Source organism: Zingiber officinale, chromosome 7A, assembly GCF_018446385.1.
Source record: "Zingiber officinale cultivar Zhangliang chromosome 7A, Zo_v1.1, whole genome shotgun sequence".
NCBI classification, from domain to species: Eukaryota; Viridiplantae; Streptophyta; class Magnoliopsida; order Zingiberales; family Zingiberaceae; genus Zingiber; species Zingiber officinale.
In genome coordinates, this window is record NC_055998.1 from 48,136,727 (window position 1) to 48,148,371 (window position 11,645).

At 41.8% G+C, this 11,645-nt stretch overlaps 1 non-coding gene across 1 annotated transcript; it reads right to left on the reverse strand.

Moving 5' to 3' along the window:
• Positions 1-10,799: 10,799 nt before the first annotated feature.
• On the reverse strand, positions 10,800-10,905 carry LOC122003187. Its single transcript, XR_006117849.1, has one exon. It is a non-coding gene; the product is annotated as a small nucleolar RNA R71 (small nucleolar RNA).
• Between the last annotated feature and the right edge of the window lie 740 nt (positions 10,906-11,645).

Here is an 11,645-nt window from a genome sequence, read left to right on the forward strand (position 1 = left end):
ATGGGTAGTGTGTTAGGCAGCGTGGTAGCACACCGGGGTCCCTCCCCGTCATTGTGTACCGGGAGATGAGAGCATGGCGCTCCCTCCTATAGTGAGGTTGGAGGATAGGTGTACTCCGGTGCATCCCGTCCACTCGGTCACTCTTCAGGGGTAGTGACGGCAGAGTGCACGGTGTCACAGCCCTACCCACGCGGTCTCACCATTGTGTGTGAGAGTCAGGGGTGACTATGTCATTTGCATCATATGCACAGATTGCATTAATTATGATTGATGCATTTTGGTGATTGCATATGATTGACATGCATACAGGTTATATGCTTTTGCTCTGACTATCTTTATCTGTGTATGTTTACAGTCAGTTGCACAAGCCTCGCAGGTGAGTACAGTTTATTTCAGTTATGCATTTTCTTATTATTCTTGCTATAGACTGTACCTTATGCCTATTGCTGGTTACTACAATTTATTTCGGCTATGCAAATCTGTTATTCTGTTAGGAGACTATACCGTAGGTTGTATGGTTAGAGAACTGTACTCTTGATCCCATGGTTTAGGAGACTGTACCTTAGGCTATTACTGGTGGATATATATTGCTGTACATGTCTATTGGTTTACCTGCTGAGTTCTTTGAACTCACCCCGTTGTTACTATTTTTCAGGTTGAGGTCGTCAGGAGAGATTCCAGTCGCTAGGCCCCTTTGTCGCGAAGATTTCTAGATATCGTTTTCTGTATTCGCTTTTATTCGTATACTTGTGAGGTGGGTTGTATTGTGGACTTTATATCGAACATTCGGGTTTGCTACTTTGTTTTTCGCTGCGAATATTTCATTACTTCGTGGATTTCATTTCTTCGTTGTAGTGGAGTAGGATGTGTACGTATATCTTCGTTGATTTCTATATCATCTTTTCATTAAATATAACTGCGTGGATTGTTTACTATTTGTGTGTATTGTTCCGGCCGAGTGTGGCCGAGGTATAGATATATGTATACTGAGATTCATATTGTCCGCCGTACAGGGGAGATGCTGCCGAAATTTCTTCGGACAGGGACTACCTGGGGCGTGACAGCACTATTTCCAGAGGAAGCCGCACAGGCTCCACCACCGCCCCCAGCTCGAGCACCACGTCACGCTCCCCGCACTCTAGCCGACCGTATGACCGGACTAGAGAGAGCTATGGCGAGTCTCCAACAGGAGAACTCAGATTTTCATCGGGATATTCGGTGAGAGGTTGCCGAGTTACGAGCTGCCAGGGATACCCGACACATTGAGCTGATGGCGCTTCTCCGATCCTTGGGATCTGGACCACCCCCTTCATCATCTTAGTAGATCTAGTTATGACTCACTTCTGTAGCTACACCACCTGTAAAATATTTTGGATTTATCTAGTGATATTTCAGACTTACATTGATTATGTTCTATCTTTTTTCAAAAATACTTTCAAAAATGATTTTATCAAATTATAAGTTAAACTTGTTTGTTTTCAAAACTTTCCATTTTTAGATTTTCAAAAACAGTTTTGGCCTTAGACTAGTTTTGAATCCGTAGAAAGCATGTATCCATAGGTCTAGTTTTTGAGCATCTCACCAACACCTTAGGTTTACCTTGCTTGTGTTTGATAAACATAGAAAGGGGTGAGATGCATAGGCCAATTGTCTGGACTTAAGATGCTTATTTCAGTGCATCAGCATAAGTCTGGACGTTAAATACAACTCAGATATTAATCAGATTAAGTTGATCAGTCAAGTCAACTTAATCTGACTAACCAAGTGAAAACTACTATCTTCTGATAGTTAGTTAGTACCTAATTGGTTAGACAGCTGGTTAAATTTAAATATCAAGTTCAGGAGGAGAAATTAACTAAAATTTTTGTGTGTTTGAAAAATGTTTTTAAAACTAATTTATGTTTACAAAAAGTTAAACTTAACTAAGTGTTTGGAAGGTTAATTCCACCTAATTTTCAAACCTGATTTAAAAAGTTGACTATTAAACTTTACAAATTTAGCTTTTATCAAATTAGCCTTAAAAATTTATTTTGGCAAAATTTAATCTCACTTAATTTTTGCTTTGTTTTGAAAAAGTGAAGTTGAAAATTTACCTTTTGAAAAGTAAATGTTACTTAAAACCGAAATTTTTTTTTGAAAAGTTGAAAAACCTGATTTAAAAATTTTTACACGCCTGAAAGGTTAAAACTTGATTAACTTTATACTTTTCAAAATTCAACTTGTCTCCCCCAAGACAACTTGATTTTTTTACTTGGATTTTTTCTTGAATTTTTGAATCAAACTCAGATATTTTTAAAGATCAGCTGTTTTACAGTAATTCTACACTATGTTTACCCTTGTTTTTTTTTATGAATGCCAAAGGGGGAGGGTTAGGTGGTTAAGTTAGAGCAACTAAATGCAAACTTGAAAAACTAACTTAAAAACCTCAAAAATCATGCTTGATTTTTGCATATATTTATCACTAACTTAACCAGGTTGGCATTCCATCAAAAAGGGGGAGATTGTTGGTGCGGTTAGCACTAACGGTCTAACTCAGGTTTTGATGAATGACAAATCAGGTTAAGTTAGGTTCGTCGTTATCTAACACTCTGATCGAGTGTGCAGGATAAGTCCAGACAGGTCGACAGGTTGACCGGATGTCTGGCACGAAGTCCAGCTAGGTCGACGGACTGACCGGATAGCTGGCAAGAAGTCCAAGCGGGTCGACAGGCTGACCGGATGCTTGGCGAGAAGTCCAGACGAGTCGACGGGCTGACCGGACGTCTGGCAGGTAAGTGAGGTAAGTCACTGGAGGGGAGTGACTGCGAGGACGCGTTCCCGGGAAGGGAACATTAGGCGTCAATCCGGCTTAGAACCATTTCGGATGTCTAAGTCGAGATCGTGACTAGATTCCGGTCTCGGAAAGACGGAATCTAAGTCATACTACTTGTGCTAATTCCTACTATGATAAAATGTGCTAACAATCTGTTTTGCAGGATATATATTGCCTCGGACTAACTTTGTTTTGCAGGAAAAAGGAGATTTCTGGAACAAGGTGGTCCGGGCGCCCGGAGGGGATCCGGACGCCCAGAGGTCCGGGCGCCCGGAAGGGATCCGGGCGCCCGGAAGGCAAATTCTATCCAGCCAAGTCGTCGCCACGTGGAGCATCTCGGTTTGAGCAGCTACGTCACATTCCAGGCGCCCGAAAGGAATCCAGGCGCCCGGAGCAGCATATAAAAGAAGCCCTAGGTAGGAGCTTCAGTATCAATCAATCTGAGAACTCTTCTACTGCTGGTCTTGCTGCTCGACGTTCAGTGCGACGCCAACAACGCTTCGACAAAGTGCTCCTTCGGTTTTTATTTAATTTCCTTGTCGGTACTGCTTTATTTTCACTAGCATTTCTTGTATTCATTCTGTAATCATATTTCGACTTGTTAGTGATTTCCCAACGAAAGTGGTCAAGGACCACGGGCCTTCGAGTAGGAGTCGTCACAGGCTCCGAACGAAGTAAAAAATATTTGTGTCTATTTTACTTTTCCGCTGCGTTTATACTCTAAAATTTCTAATCGATATTCACCCCCCCTATCGAATCTAACGGTCCTACAGATGGACCGTATTTTTCTGGAGTATCTGGATCAGTTTGTTATCGTTTTCATTGATGACATATTGTTCTATTCGCATTCCGAGGAGGAGCATGCACATCATCTTCGCATAGTCTTGGAGACTCTAAGATGACATCAGCTGTACACGAAGTTCAGCAAGTGTGCATTCTGGCTATCTTCAGTTGGTTTTCTGGGACACGTTGTTTCTAGCAGTGGTATTTCAGTTGATCCTCAGAAGATCGAGGCTGTCACCAGTTGGGAGCAGCCAAAGTCAGTTCAAGAGATCCGCGGTTTTCTGGGATTAGCTGGATATTACCGACGTTTCATCGAGGGTTTCTCGCGTATTACTATGCCGCTGACTCGCCTTACCAGGAAAGGCGTGAAGTTCATGCAGTCCGAGGATTGCGAGACCAGCTTTCAGGAGCTGAAGTGGAGATTAGTGTCGGCTCCAGTTTTGGTTTTACCTTCTGGAGAGGACGGATTTGTACTCTACACCGACGCTTCTCTACAGGGTTTGGGTGCTGTTCTGATGCAGCACGGCAGAGTAGTCTCTTATGCTTCTCGTCAGCTGAAGGAGCATGAGAAGAACTACCCAGTTCATGACCTGGAGTTAGCTGCCATCATCTTTGCTCTGAAGCTTTGGCGACATCATTTATACGGTATTAGATTTTAGATTCTCACTGATCATAAGAGTCTCAAATATATTTTCACTCAGAAGGAGCTTAATCTCCGACAGAGAGATGGATGGAGTTCATGAAGGACTACGATTGTACCATTAGCTACCACCCGGGAAAAGCTAATGTGGTTGCAGATGCACTCAGCAGGAAGTCCAGAGGGACTTTGGCTTGCCACCGAGTTTCAGTTACAGACTTGATTCGGGGTTTCTCTGAGTTAGATCTTGAGGAGCAGGGACCGACAGAGCAGGGTATTCTGGTTACCATGGTTGCTCAGTCGTCGATCAGGACGAGGATCCGAGAGGCCCAGGCTGGTGATCAGCATTTGCAGTTCATTAGCAGTCAGATAGCTTCCGGGCAACAGACCGAGTTTACACAAGACGAGGAGGGTGTTATATACTTCCGAGGTAGATTATGCGTACCTCAGTCTCATCCAGTCTTACAGGAGCTACTTCAGGAGGCTCACCGTTTCGATTTACGATCCATCCAGGCGGGACCCGTATGTATCGAGACTTGAGGCGTTCCTATTGGTGGAATGGCATGAAGAAAGACATCGTGGATTTCATAGCTATATGTCTTGTTTGTCAGCAGGTGAAGGTTGAGCACCAGAGACCTGCAGGGTTACTTCAGCGGATTCCTATTCCTGAGTGGAAGTGGGATCACATTACCATGGACTTTGTGGTAGGGTTGCCGAGGACACGATGAGGCCATGACGCGATTTGGTAATCGTTGATTGATTAACCAAATCCGCGCACTTCTTAGCGATCCGGAGGACTGATCCTCTGGATCGATTGGCAGATCTGTATTGTCAGGAGATTATCAGACTACATGGTGTTCCGTTGAGTATCATTTCGGATAGAAATCTACGGTTCACGTCTCATTTCTGGCAGAGTCTGCAGAAGGCCTTGGGCACACAGCTCCTTTTCAGTACAGCTTTCCATCCATAGACAGATGGACAGTTAGAGCGGACCATTCAGACTTTAGAGGACCTACTGTGGTCATGTGTTATGGATTTCGGAGGCAGTTGGGAGGACCATCTGCCGTTAGTAGAGTTTGCTTACAACAACAGCTTCCATTCGGCTATCCAGATGGCACCGTTTGAGGCGTTGTATGGTAGACCTTGTCGGACACCCGTCCTCTGGGATGAGGTTGGAGAGGCCAGTTGTTGGAACCTCAGAGAGTTCAACCGGATGCAGAGTTGGTCCGTACTATCAGACGGAGGATGTCAGAGGCGTAGAACCGCCAGAAGAGTTATGTTGATCATAGACGCAGACCACTAGAGTTCTCTGTTGGCGACCATGTATTTCTGCTAGTTTCACCCACGAAAGCGGTGAAGAGATTTGGCCTTAGAGGTAAGTTAGCTCCGCGGTATATTGGCCCTTTCGAGATCTTGGAGAGGATCGGAGCTGTTGCTTATCGACTGGCACTACCACCGTCCCTGGCAGGCGTGCACGATGTATTCCACGTATCTATGCTGAGGAGATACGTACTTGATCCGACGCATGTGCTGACAGATATTCCAGTTCCCCTTCAGCCTGACATTTCTTATGAGGAGGTTCTGGTACGGATTCTCGACCGGAAAGAGCGTTAGTTGCGGAACAAGACTATCTGGCTGGTTAAAGTCGGATGGCAGTATCATTCGGATGAAGAGGCTACTTGGGAGCTCGAGGATACTATCCAAGCTTGATATCCCCATCTTTTCACTTGAGGTATGTGATTTGTTTACCGTTCAGCATTAATACTTTATATCTGTTGTTGGTACTTGCTGATGGTAGAAAATGAAATTTGGGGACCAAATTTTTATTAGTGGGGGAGAATGTAAAATACCGAAAATAGGCAAATATTGATAAGGGAATTTTTCAGAATTTTTGAAAATTTTTCGGGAATTTTTCGGAGCTCGTACGGACGAGTTAACGGGAACAAAAACGGGGCCCGGAAAAGCCTGTTTAGGTTACCCAGTTTAAGCGAGGAAAGGTTTATATTTACATTTCCTTTTCTTTATTTTCTTTTATTTTCTTTTTCTTTCCGCCGTTCTCTCTTCTTCTCCACGCGGTCGACGCCGATCACGAGCCCTAACCGCCGGCCACGACAGTTCCTCCTCCTTCTATTTCTTCTCCTTCGCGCGGCGCCAAAACCTCATTTTTTCCCCTCCGCTGCCGAGCATTTCCCTTCGTTTCCCATCCCCATCTCCACACCAGCGAGGCCGGTTCACAGCCCAAGCGCCGGCATTCGAGCCCTAGCCGCCGTCGTCGCCCGGAGCAGTGCCGCCGACCTCCCTCTCGAGTGCCCTAGCCGAACCCTGCCGACGCCGCTGCCCTCTCTGGACCAGAGCAGCGCCAGCCGTGCCCTAGATTGGGTTGTGCTGCCGCCGAGTTTGCTTCGCCGCCACCGACCCAGTGCTACCGGCGGCCTTCCTCAGCCCTAGAGCCTTCCCTCCGATCGTCGAGCAGAGCCTCTGCCCTAGCGACGACAGCCGGCCACCAGGTTCTGCCGAGCACTAGATTTACACTAACGGGTTCTTTCTTCACCCATCGCAGCAACCATTTCAACTTTGGTTTTGGCTCCGAGAGCAAGAGTCTCTCCAGCATTCAACAGTGGGTTTTCCGGATCATGAGCCAACAGTAGAGTGCTATTGGTTAGATGCACAATTTGCCAAAGAGGAAGCCATTGGCACCGCTTTAGGTAAGACATGGTTGATATTAGATTTTTGTAAGTGATGTTGTGCAAATTGGCGTAGTTTGTTTTGGCAGTAACATCTCTTAGGGTTAATCACTTTGCTCTATAGCAGATCCTATCCGGCAGTGACCTAATAGTTGGGCATTCAGTTTTGGGGCTTGTTGATTTATTGCAACGATCTTGCTTCAGTTGAGGATTGAAAGAAGGAGGTTACTAAGGTTAGTTTCCATGTTGAGCACTAATCCGATCAATGAATATTGTGGAGTTGGTTATGAAGTGATTTAGGTACATTTTGATACATGGTAAATTATAGTTCATGTTTCGAACTTGATATTAGTTAGGTATTATTATTTTGTTGTAGGTGGGTTATACTCGATGGTTAGGTTGGTTAGGGTTTTATCCTAATTTAACCTTAAGGATTTTATTTAGCCATTCATTTGAATATTAGCTAAATAAAATATATATATTTTTGTGACACGGGACTTTAACGCGAGACGAGTATCTCGAAGTCAAATTTGGACCATTTTATCGGAGGCGGGTACTTTTGACTTATGTCACTTGATATACATAGTAGTGAATATAACAAGTTGCATTAATTATGTTCTTATTTGTTCTGGTTAATCACTACCCGATACTTATTACATGATTGATTGATTTCTTGTTTTGCATCTCATGTATTCCTTACCTGTTGATACATGTTTATAGGGGTAGTGATATACCATGCTTCACCATGTTCAGGACCTAGGTTTTATACCTTCTGTGTACCTTTGATTTGATTTGATTTGTTGACCTATGATGCACTTTTATATATATATGGATTAGGTCAGGATATTTTGTGGTTAGTGCCATGCACCATTTGCATGATTGCATGTTGTGCGATAGTCCGCTCCATTATTGTTGAGCACATCGCCAGTTACATGGATTTCTATATCACTCGGACTATTTGTCCTTATACCCAGGTCCTGGTTAGTACAGTTTCTCTCCTGTTACTTCAGATGCATTTTTATCCTTCTTATATCAGGAGACTGTACGCATGATTAGTTCTAGGTGTTATTTCCTTACTTTGTATATCAGTTGTACCTGCTGAGTGTTGGACTCACCCCGCCCCCATTGTTGTTATTTTCTAGGTTGATGTTGTCAGGAGAGAGTTCCAATTGCTAGTCCCCTGCAGACCACGAGGACTTATTGATCTTTTGGTTTTCTTCTTTATTAGACTATGTTTTGAACTTGTTATGTTTTGGATTATTTTACTTACGGATCTTGTATGGATTCTTATCGTTGACGGACTTTGTTGTGGTTTGGATATGTTTTACTCCATGCCTGCCTGGACGGCAAAAGAGGTGAGTTTGTCAGATTTGAGCTTTACGAGTGTAGCGGATTAGGGTTGATTTCGAGTCAGAGTATTATTCTTCCGTTTACTTGTTATATAAACTGCGTGGAATGTCTGTGTATTGTATTTTATTTCTACTATTATTCCAGCCGCATGTGGATGAGGTATGTGGATATATAGAAAGTTTCAGATTGTCCGCCGTACAGGGGAGATGCTGCTGAAATTTCTTCGGACAGGGACTCCTCCGGGGCATGACAGTTTTGATTTCCGCTGCTTATTCTGAGTTGTTTTACAAGCAAAAGAAAAGTTTTTAAAGTACAATATTCACCCCCTCTCTATTGCATTCTTCGATCCTTTAACTTCTACACATGCCAAATGACATGGCGAGGAGTTTGCCCATGCCTTTCTCTAGAACAGACATACCTATGGCCATGCCCTGAGGCATGACCATGCCCTGAGGCATGACCATGCCTCCAAAATTATAGATTTAAAGATCTGGCCGTGCCAAATGGCACAACCCAAAAGCAAAAAATCAAAGAAGCCTTGCTTTGGCCATGCCAGAGGGCATGACCAAGCTTTGTGAACATAGCCAAGTTGGCTCAGGCAGTGCCATAAAGCATAGCCATGAAGCCAGACAATGCTTTGGCTGTGCCAAATAGCACGACTAAGCTATTTTTCCAGAGACAAGTTGGCTCTAGTCGTGCCAAATGGCACGGTTAGGAAGCTGAAGGGTTTTTGTCCATGTTCCAAGGCACGATCACCCAGCACCCTCACCTCTATAAAATGGGCACTTCATCCCCTTGGAAAGGGAGGAAGATCTAAGGTGAGAAGGGACCATCTAGGTCAAATCCTTGCATTTGGGGATGTCATCTAGGCGATTCAAGGTCATTCCATTGCTCCATCCTCATCAGCACTCTAAGATTTGCATTGAAGGGTTTCACTTGACATTAAGGATATGATTTCCTTCCCTTCCTTAGGGTTCTTGAAATTCTTATGTATTTGAGTTCTTGGATTGTAGTTCTTTTAATTATGGAGTAGATTTCTATTGTTCTAGGACATAGGAATAATTATAATGTGTGGATGTTGTAAACTCTATTGAATTGTCAATTTCCTTATTTGATGAAGCTTGTATGGCACTTGTTCTATTTAATAAAATGCTAGCAAGTGGGCTTTACTTATGAACATAAATTTATCTATGTATATTGCATTTCTATATGTTTAGATTTAATTCCTGAGTTAAATACATTGTTGTATGTCTATAACTGGGTGTGAGCCTGAATTTTCATTAAATTGATGCATAAATTGATGTCTCTTTTAAGTATATGCTTTGATATAATTTGGCATGACCTTAGGATACTTGTTTAAGGTTGAGTATCTAAGGTAACTATCTTTCTATATGGAACATAACTTTCTAAGGGAGAACAATTTTATGTATGGATAAGTTTATCACTTGACCTAATGGGATTTCCCTAATCATATGCTACACAAGTGACCTACGTAATCTAGAGATATACACAAGGGAGAGGCCTTGTGATAGGAGATTCTCTACTGAAAATGCAAACTCTCAAGTTACTTTTTCAATTGATGACATACTAGCAGGGGAAGTACTTTGATACACTATCGTGGGGTGGTATTCGTTAGCAATTTTGACTATCCTGCAAACACACAAGTGGAAAACTAGGAAAGGACGAATTTATAGTACAACATTCACTATCACAATGAAACTCATGGCTTAGAACATTTTCTGAACTAAGGACTTCCTTATTTATTTTTCTTCTTTGTTATTTTTCTCATCTTAGTTGAAAACCCAAAAACAATGATTATCGATTGGTGTCTAGTTAAATTCGAAGTGTAAAACCCATTAGCATTTAATCCTTAGTCCTCATGGGATCGACTTATATAAATTTTATTACTTGACAACAACCATACGCTTGTGGTGACACACATCAAGTTTTTGGCGCCGTTGCTAGGAACTGAGTGTTTAAGTCTAGTTAGTTTACATTAGAATTTGTCTAGATAATTCTTCAATTTTTTAATTTTTTAATTCTTTAAATCTCGTGTTCTTTATTCTTTATCTTTCATTAATGTATTTTCCTTCTTGTCTTTAATTCTTCATTTCTATATTTTCTTATAATTTGTTTTTGATACCATGATCACTAACATGTCAAGCAGACCCTTAAGAGAATTCTCTACACCCATTTCTATTTCTATAAGATTTTTATCTCCGATTGTGCAACCTCATATTGAGGCAAAAAATTTTCAACTAAACCTAGGCATAATTACTATGATACAGGATCACAATTTTGGAGGAGAAGCATCAGAAAGCCTATATATGCACCTTGAGACATTCCTAGAGCTTTGTGATATTGTGAACTTGAGGGTGTATCAGCAGTTTCCATTCAGTTGATGACATTTCCTTTTAATATCAAGGATAGGGCAAAGAATTGGTTTTATTCTCTTCGTCCTTAAAGCATCACAAGTTGGGAACAATTGGAGCAATCATTTCTAAATTATTTTTCTCTCCAAGCAGAATAATGTATATGAGGATGTGCATTACAAGTTTTGCTCAGGTATATGGAGAATCTCTATTTGAAGCATGTGAGAGATTCAAAAGTTTATTAAAGCAGTGTTCTCATCATAGTTTAGAAAGGTGCCTATAATTGCACATATTCTACATGGAGATTTCTTTTTCAGATAAATCTTTATTGGATTCATCAACTGGAGTCTCTTTTATGAACAAAAGTGTAGCTGAAGCATATACATTAATTAATCAAGTGATATTGAGTCTCCAAGAATGGTCAGATAAAAGTTGGATGGATTCTCCCATGCTAAGTCTAGAAGTGCAAGCCATGAAGGCAAAAGAGGCTGTCAAATAAAATGCAATTCAACCATTCTAGAATTTTTAAAATTATAAGTCACAAAATGAGGGGTTCAAATAGTTGAAGGTAAAGATTGATAGTATAGTTTTAAAATGGTTCAAAAATGTCCCCCTCCTACCCAAATAAGGTCTAGTGAATAGTGTAATGATATGAAGTTAAGAAGTGGCAAGTATTATGAAGAACTTCAGGTAAATGACTTGCACAAAATTGAGGAGAAGAATAATAGGGGACCATAAAAACTCAGTTCCATTACTTTAGAAAATACCCAAAAGCCATGAATACCTTTCCCTCAATGGTTGATCATAACATCACCAGACAAACACGTTGAACCTCTGCCACGAGCTCAAAGGGAACTTGGGAAAAAGAATGATCAATCCTTCCCAAGACCTCCACTAAGGATTCCTTTTTCACAAAGGCTAGTGGGGGCCAAAGAAAACAAAGACTTTGACAAATTTTGTGATACTAATAGGGGTGAGTGTAGATATCTTGATGTGTATAAACATGG